This window comes from Mesoplodon densirostris, chromosome X (genome assembly GCF_025265405.1).
Source record: "Mesoplodon densirostris isolate mMesDen1 chromosome X, mMesDen1 primary haplotype, whole genome shotgun sequence".
NCBI lineage: Eukaryota > Metazoa > Chordata > Mammalia > Artiodactyla > Ziphiidae > Mesoplodon > Mesoplodon densirostris.
Window position 1 is genome coordinate 29319858 of NC_082681.1, and position 8233 is coordinate 29328090.

General features: G+C 41.2%; 1 long non-coding RNA gene across 1 annotated transcript; it reads right to left on the reverse strand.

The window, feature by feature from the left end:
• Nucleotides 1–2177: 2177 nt before the first annotated feature.
• On the reverse strand, nt 2178–5964 carry LOC132482272 (uncharacterized). The gene is made up of 3 exons (XR_009530887.1): nt 5721–5964; nt 2716–2783; nt 2178–2571 (listed from the first exon to the last, which is right to left on the reverse strand). It is a non-coding gene; the product is annotated as an uncharacterized LOC132482272 (long non-coding RNA).
• Between the last annotated feature and the right edge of the window lie 2269 nt (nt 5965–8233).

The window sequence follows — 8233 nt, forward strand, 5'->3', positions numbered from 1 at the left end:
GGAGACTGTTAGTTTGGGTCCCCTGGGGAGGAGATGCTGAGAGTGAGTTAGGAGCGTTAGAAGCTTATTAGGTGGGTACCTCCTGTGAAAGATAAGAGGAGGGGAAGAACTGGGCAGGGAAAGCTTCAGATGATGATACAGATCTGACACCTGTGAAAAGAAATGGGGGGGATAGAATTGAGCAGGGAGAGCCTGCAGATCATGATGCAGATGTGACACCTGTGAAAAGAAAGGGGGAAGAAAGTAGGATTGGGTAGAAAGAGCCTGAGACCACAGTACAGATCTGACAAAGTTTCAGCCAACCCAATGGTGAGCTCCAGAGGAAAGACTGCCTGTTAGAGGAATCACATGTTGGGCATAAAATGGACAGGTCCTAGTACCCCTGCCATGCTCAGTCATTGGCTAGAGGATGTCCAGAAAGAGCATCTCAGTTTAAACTGCAGCAGATCCTGAAGGTGCTGCAGCTTGAGGCTGTCAGCTACCTTCGCCCCTTGTAGTTAAATGGCAACTTTGTTCTTGACAAGAGGTCCTAGCGGTGCTCCTCCATGCCTGCCACAGAAGATTTCCCTGGGAGCACCACCAGCGTCGAGGGTGGTGGACAAATTTTTGAGAACTTGACATGTGTCCCCTGGAATTGGGGGCATACATGAACATAGAGAATGATTTCCACTTCTCCCCCCAGAGAATGCTGCAGGTGGGAGTGCTGGCTTGAGGAGCCTATGACAGCAGGATGAGGAGAGAAGGCAGAAGTGGGGTAGATGGTACTCCCATTGTTAGGTGTGGTGTGGGTGCACAAGTTTCCCAAGAAACAAGCAGGTACCTTAGCATGTAACTAGACTCAAGCTGTTGTGAACGTATCCTGCTTTCTTTCTTCATTCATTCATTCATTTGTTTATTTTTTATGGCTGCTTTCTTCATTCATTCATCCATTGATTTATTCATTCATCCATTGATTTATTCATCCATCCATTCATTTATTCATCCATCCATCCATTTATTCATTCATCCATCCATTCATCCATCCATTCATTTATTCATCCATCCATTCATTTATTCATTCATCCATTCATCCGTTCATCCATTTATTTATTTATTTATTTATTTATTTATGGCTGTGTTGACGTAGAGAGCCACCTGGCAAGGACCTGAGACCCTCAGTCCAACAGCCAACGAGAAACTGAATCCTGCCAACAACCATGTGAGTGAGCTTGGAGTGGATCCTGTCCCAGCTGAGCCTTGAGATGAGACTGCAGCTCCTCCTGACACTGACTGCAGGCTGTCAGAGACTCTGAGTGGACACCTTGATTGCAGTCTCACAAGAGATTCTGAAGCAGATGACCCTGTTAGGCCATGCCCGTATCCTGACCCACAGAGACTGTGAGATCATAAATGTGTATTGCCACTAAATTTTATTTTTGAAAAAGAAGAATTCAAGATTAAAAGCAATAAACAAGACAGAAAGGGGCATAAATTGTCCAATCCTTGATGAAGAGATGAGCCATAAATCTTTACGTACTAAATTATTATAGCAGCTTAAGATTTAAAGCAAAAACTCTTAGAAACACAAGAGGATTTTGATAAAAAACACAGCCATAATTGGAAATTATGATATACTTCTTTCAGAATTTAAGTGATCAAGTAGACAAAAAATAAACTAGAGAATGCATGATTTGATTAATATAACCAACAAGCTTAATGTATAATCTTATGTATGTCCCTATGCATCTAAAAATGTAAATTATTTTCTAATGTCCATCGATTGTGTGCTTCATCACAGAAGAAAAACTTCATCAATTTAAGAGATTTTTAGGGGCTACACTTTCTCATTATAACCCGGTAAAATTAGAAATAAATAATAAAGGAAGGTCAAAATATCTTTAGTACTTGGAAATAGAGAAACATTAATTTAGTCCTAGATTAAAGAGAAAAGCAAAATGGAACTTATCAATTTTTTAGGAAGTAACAGAAAGGTGAATACTTTATACCAAATGCTATGGGATCACCTAAAGCTTTATTCAGAAGAAGAAAATTTATAGCTTTAAATCAGGAATCACAAATGTGTTCAGGGCCTAGGTAGGTGACGTAGATGTAGGAAGTGGTTAGGTGTAAAAATAGAGGTTGGGCCTTGTGGAGAATTAGAAGGTACATGACTGCCCTAAAAGCACTGAAGTCCACCATTTTATATGCTTTAGTATTTATTTATTTATTTATTTATTTATTTATTGTTATTATCTTTTTTGGCTGTGTTGGGTCTTCATTGCTGTGTGTGGGCTTTCTCTAGTCGCAGTGAGCAGGGGCTACTCTTCGTTGTGGTGCGTGGGCTTCTCATTACAGTGGTTTCTCTTGTTGCGGAGCATGGGCTCTAGGCGCGTGGGCTTCAGTAGTTGTGGCACACGGGCTTCAGTAGTTGTGACTCTCGGGCTCTAGAGCACAGGCTCAGGAGTTGTGATGCACGGGCTTAGTTGCTCCACGGCACGTGGGATCTTCCCAGACCAGGGCTCGAACCCGTGTCCCCTGCACTGGCAGGCAGATTCTTAATCACTGTGCCACCAGGAAAGTCCCTGCTTTAGTCTTAAAAAAGAAAAAAAAAAGGAAAATATGTAAGCTAAGTAACCCACTAAGAACACAGTTTCTAAGCTGCAAAATTATCTAAAAGAAAACAAATAGGGAATTAACAAGGATAAAGCTCAAATTAGTGAAATGGAAAATTGTCACCTGTTGCATTCTCTGGGAAACAGATGCTGAGGAATTAAGGGTCCAAAAGCTTTATTGAGGAGCAACATCTGTGAAGAAGAAGGGGCAGGGACTGTTGTCAGACTGTAATGCAGACTTGACAAAGTCCCTGCCAGTTAATTGGGGAGCTCTATAGCAAAGACTACCCATTAGAAAAGTTCTGCTTTGGGCAGAAGAGGCTCTGCCCAAAAGCCTGCCAGTTCATTAGCTGTGGGCATCTAGAGAGGAGTGTGACCCTCAGCTCAAAATCTGAGGTGGACTCTGAAGGTACTAACAGCTGGCAGCCCTCCTTGCTGCTGGACAGTCAGTCCTTTCTTGAAGTGGGGTCTGAGCAGCACCTCTCTATGTCTGCCACAAAAACAAACAAAAACGATATTTAAAAAAAAACCTTGGACTTCCCTGGTGGTGCAGTGGTTAAGAATCCGTCTGCCAGTGCAGGGGACACGGGTTCGAGCCCTGGTCCGGGAAGATCCCACATGCCGCAGAGCAACTAAGCCCATGCACCACAACTACTGAGCCTGCGCTCTAGAGCCCGAGAGCCACAACTACTGAACCGCGTGCCACAACTACTGAAGCCTGCGTGCCTAGAGCCCGTGCTCTGCAACAAGAGAAGCCACCTCAATGAGAAGCCTGCGCACCACAATGAAGAGTAGCCCCCGCTCGCCGCAAATAGAGAAAGCCCTTGCGCAGTAACAAAGACCCAACACAGCCAAAAAACAAACGAAAACAAAACAAACAAAAAAACCCTCATAAAATCCAAAACCAAAAGTTGGCTTTAAAAAAATTAATTCAGTTAATTAAAGCTTCCATCTTTTTCTCTGTGTGTGCAATTTGCAAAATTGTTCTGCAGTGGAATACACATGCACAAATCTGGCAAGAGTGGACTTTTAGGATTTGTTAAATGATATATCAGGCAAAACCAAGTAGCATTCAAAGAACTGTCTTCCATGGGAGGGCCGTTAAATCCCATGTCTTTAAAAGTCAAACTTTTTTTTAAATTTAATTTTTATTTTATATTGTAGTATAGTTGATTTACAATATTGTGTTAGTTTCAGGTGTACAGCAAAGTGATTCAGTTATACATATACATATATCCATTCTTTTTCTGATTCTTTTCCCATATAGGTTATTACAGAATATTGAGTAGAGTTCGCTGTGCTCTACAGTAGGGCCTTGTTGATTATCTGTTTTATATATAGTAGTGTGTATATGTTAATCCAAAACTGCTAATTTATCCCTCCCCACTAAAGTCAAACTTTACATGCCAGCCTTCCTTCCACTGCCTTGTAAACGAGGAAGCACTTTTCAATGACTTGGAATGAAGAGAGGGCTATTCCTACGGAAAATAAGAGAGGAATATTCTGTTAGTTCGAGGTTTCAGTGTCCCCTAAGATCAGGAACAGTATTTTGGGGAGGGCTGGGCTGGGTATGTGGACGTGCAGTGGCACCCCTGAAGATCCAGAGCTTTGGTGGACCCAGAATGCTCCAACTGCCCAACTCACTGAGATTTCCTGCCAGTTTCTACACTGGCTTGACTGGGCATAATTCAAACAGGAAAAGCTCACAGTCGTTCCAATCTTCTGGAGCTCCGTGATAACATTTAATAACAGCCAATGAGATTTATTCCATACATTTTATTAAGGAATTTCTTTAAGGAATTGTTAAAATATGGGGTCCAATTGTTCTGTTAGTACTCCTACGTGTTTTAACTAAATTAGATTCTAGATAGTCAATGGATCCACAAAGTGCACTTGGAGATTCAGCAGAGTAACTGTTCAGAACCTTTGACCTAATGGCAGAAACAGAAGAAACTGCATCGTCCAGTATGGTGACCACTAGCCTCATGTGGCTTTTGAGCACCTGGAATGTAGCTAATCTGATTGGAAATATGCTGGAAGTATAAACTCACGCAAGATGTCAAAGACTTGGTGTGAAAAAGAAGAAAGAATGTGAAATACCTCGTAATTTTCATACTGATAAATATTGATAAATTTTGGATATATTGAGATTTATTTGACCTGTTTCTTTTAACTTTTTTTTTTTTTTTTTTTGCGGTACGCGGGCCTCTCACTGTTGTGGCCTCTCCCTTTGCAGAGCACAGGTTCCTGAAGCGCAGGCTCAGCGGCCATGGCTCACGGGCCCAGCCGCTCAGCAGCATGTGGGATCCTCCCGGACCGGGGCACAAACCCGTGTCCCCTGCATTGGCAGGCGGACTCTCAACCACTGCGCCACCAGGGAAGCCCACTTTTAACTTTTTAAATGTGGCTACTGGAGCATTTAAAATGCACACTTAGCTTACATTTGTGGCTCACGTTATATTTCTATTGGACAATGCTGTGCTAGATATTTACTGTAGTTTCCTGAATTCCTATTTTTTTTGACTCATTCTGAGTTCCAAGCAGCACAGGAATAATGGCAAACCCATCCTTATTGCTTGCTATGGCTTTAACAGTATAAGACCGATGTATGTCAATACTGTGTTCATCTTCAGTTCTACAGAAATCTTCTGATTAATAAGGAGGTCATACAGAGGTGTCGTGTATCTATCCACAATGAAAAGTGCAGAGACAGAGGGGCATGTGATGGGAAAGCCATAAGCCTGGGCAGCAACAAAACCCACAGTAAGTTATCCTGAGCAGGGTGTGATAATGGCTCCAGTGTGTCTTTTTGTTTGTTTGTTTTGTTTTCAATCTGCACTATTTTATTTATTTATTTATTTACATCTTTATTGGAGTATAATTGCTTTACAACGGTGTGCTAGTTTCTGCTTTATAACAAAGTGAATCAGCTATACATATACATATATCCTCATATCCCCTCCCTCTTGCGTCTCCCTCCCTCCCACCCTCCCTATCCCACCCCTCTAGATGGTCACAAAGCACCGAGCTGATCTCCCTGTGCTATGCGGCTGCTTCCCACTAGCTATCTATTTTACGTTTGGTAGTGTATATATGTCCATGCCACTCTCTCACTTCGTCCCAGCTTACCCTTCCCCCTCGCCGTGTGCTCAGGTCCATTCTCTACGTCTGCGTCTTTTTGTTGACCGACCCTGTAAAAGCCAACCTTCTAGCTGTGCATTCAGCTGAGGGCCTTCGGCTGGCTGCGTACCACTGTGTACCGCCGCATCACTTGGTGGGACATATGGTGCAGGGGGAGGAACCCAGAGGCGGCGGCGGCGGCAGGAGCGGCATCAGGAGGGACCAGGCACCGCGAGCCCGGCCGGGGAGGAGGAGGAGGCGGCGGCGACAAAGGAGGAGGAGGAGATAGCATCCGGGGCGGCGACGCCGGAAGATGGGGCTTGCCGCGGCTTCACCAAACCCGGAAAACCCTAGTTCGGGTCCCCGGAGTTACCGCCTCTCCTTGGCCGGGCTAATTCCACCGAGCCGCCGCCGTCGCCCCCTTCCCTCAGCTCCAAGTGACCCTGTCCCCGGGCTCCGAGCCCGCCCAGCGCCGGCTCCCCAAAGCCGTTTTTTTTCTTTGGAAAGAAACGATAAAATAAACTCCTGGCTAGCCAGACTAAGGTACGAAGGAAGAAAAGGAGGACGGGAGGGAGGAAGGGGGGTAAAATATTAGTAATGATAAAGTAGACCAAAAAAGCACACAGATATATAGGATATTAAAAGATTTTTAAGAGAATATCGAATGTGAATATATCAAAGGAATGGTTGATTTCCTGGCAAACCATAAACTACCAAAATTAACGCAAGAAATAGAAAACACGAAGAAAGCAATGACTATAGAAGAGAATAGAAAGTCAGCAGGTTCATTTGGCTTTACAACTAAGTTCTAGCTAACCTTTAAAAAAATAAATAATTTTCATGTTATTTCGTCCATTCTAGACCACTGTTTTTCAAAATATCTGAATGAAATACCAGTTTTTTAAAAAGTTACAATTATTGTGGATATATACTTTTGTAAAATTCAATAACAATAACTAGAAAAACGAAATAATAAGCAAATCAAGCCCAACTTTAAAATTTTAAGATTCCTCAAAAATAAATTACATTTTACATTTCGATAAATATAATCAAAACAAATTTAACATAGGGACAAAAAATAATTACAAAAACTGAATGCATTATTCATTGATGAGTCCACTGATCACTGCTTGGATGTCACAGCGATGTCAAATTTCTATAAAGGTTTTTAAACCCTCTCAAGTTTCTGTACTTATCTCATTATGGATTGGTAACAAACAGTTCAGGGACTGGCAGCAGCCCTCAGATCACAGAAAAGATGGAAAGATCCCAAATTCATTTTGTAAAGCTAGCATAGCCTTACATATGGTAATATGATATTAAAATATGATAATATTTGTACAAAATATACACTTAGAAATTCCAAATAAAATAATAAACAGAATCTAGCAGTGTGGCAAAAGAATAACACACCGTGACCAAGTAGGGTTTATTTCACAAATGCAAAAATGATTCAACAATAATTCAACAATAATTCATGACATGAAACAATTAAAAAAGAAAACCCATAGTATTGTGTCAATAGAAACTGAAAAGGCATTTAAAAATTCAGCAGCCATTCCTAATAAATATTCAAAGTAAAATAGAAATTAAAAAGAAACTACTTAGGGACTTCCCTTGTGGCACAGTGTTTAAGAATCCACCTGCCAATGCAGGGGACACAGGTTCTAGCCCTGGTCTGGGAAGATCCCACATGCCACGGAGCAACTAAGCCCATGTGTGACAACTACTGAGCCTGCACTTTAGAGCCCGCGAGCCACAACTACTGAAGCCCACGTGCCACAACTACTGAAGCCCGCACGCCTAGAGCCCGTGCTCCGCAACAAGAGAAGCCACCGCAATGAGAAGCCCACGCACCACAACGAGGAGTAGGCCCTGCTCGCCCCAACTAAAGAAAAGCACGCACGCAGCAACGAAGACCCACTGCAGCCAAAAATATAATAAATAAACAAATAAATACATTTATTAAAAAAGAGAAAAAAAGGCAAATTATGCTATTTAAAAAATTATATTCATAGAAAACTTAACTGTTTTACAAAAACTATCAGAAGTAATACAGGTTTTGGCAAGGTGGTTAGCTATATGAAAATAAGCAGCAACCAATAGTATTTCTTTATGTTGTCAATAACCAGCTAGAAATAATAATGGGAAACTATTTCATTCACATCACTGACAAAAATTTGAAGTACCTAGGAATGAAGGGAAGAGGAAATGTACAGGACTTATATGAAAAACATTATAACTTCTTATTGAACAACATAAGATCTGAACAAATGGAATGGCACAATATCATAAGAACATTAATCTTCCCCAAATGATAAATATAATTCAAATATTAATCCCTATAAAGTCTCATTGAAATGGATAAAATAATTATATATAATATATATAGTAATTATATAATAATTAAAATAAATTATTATAAAAGTTGATATTTTATTTATTCTTTTAAATGAGTTAAATATTCATATGGTTTAAATTCAAAAGTTACCAAGAGGCATGCAGTGATAAAGCTCCCTTCC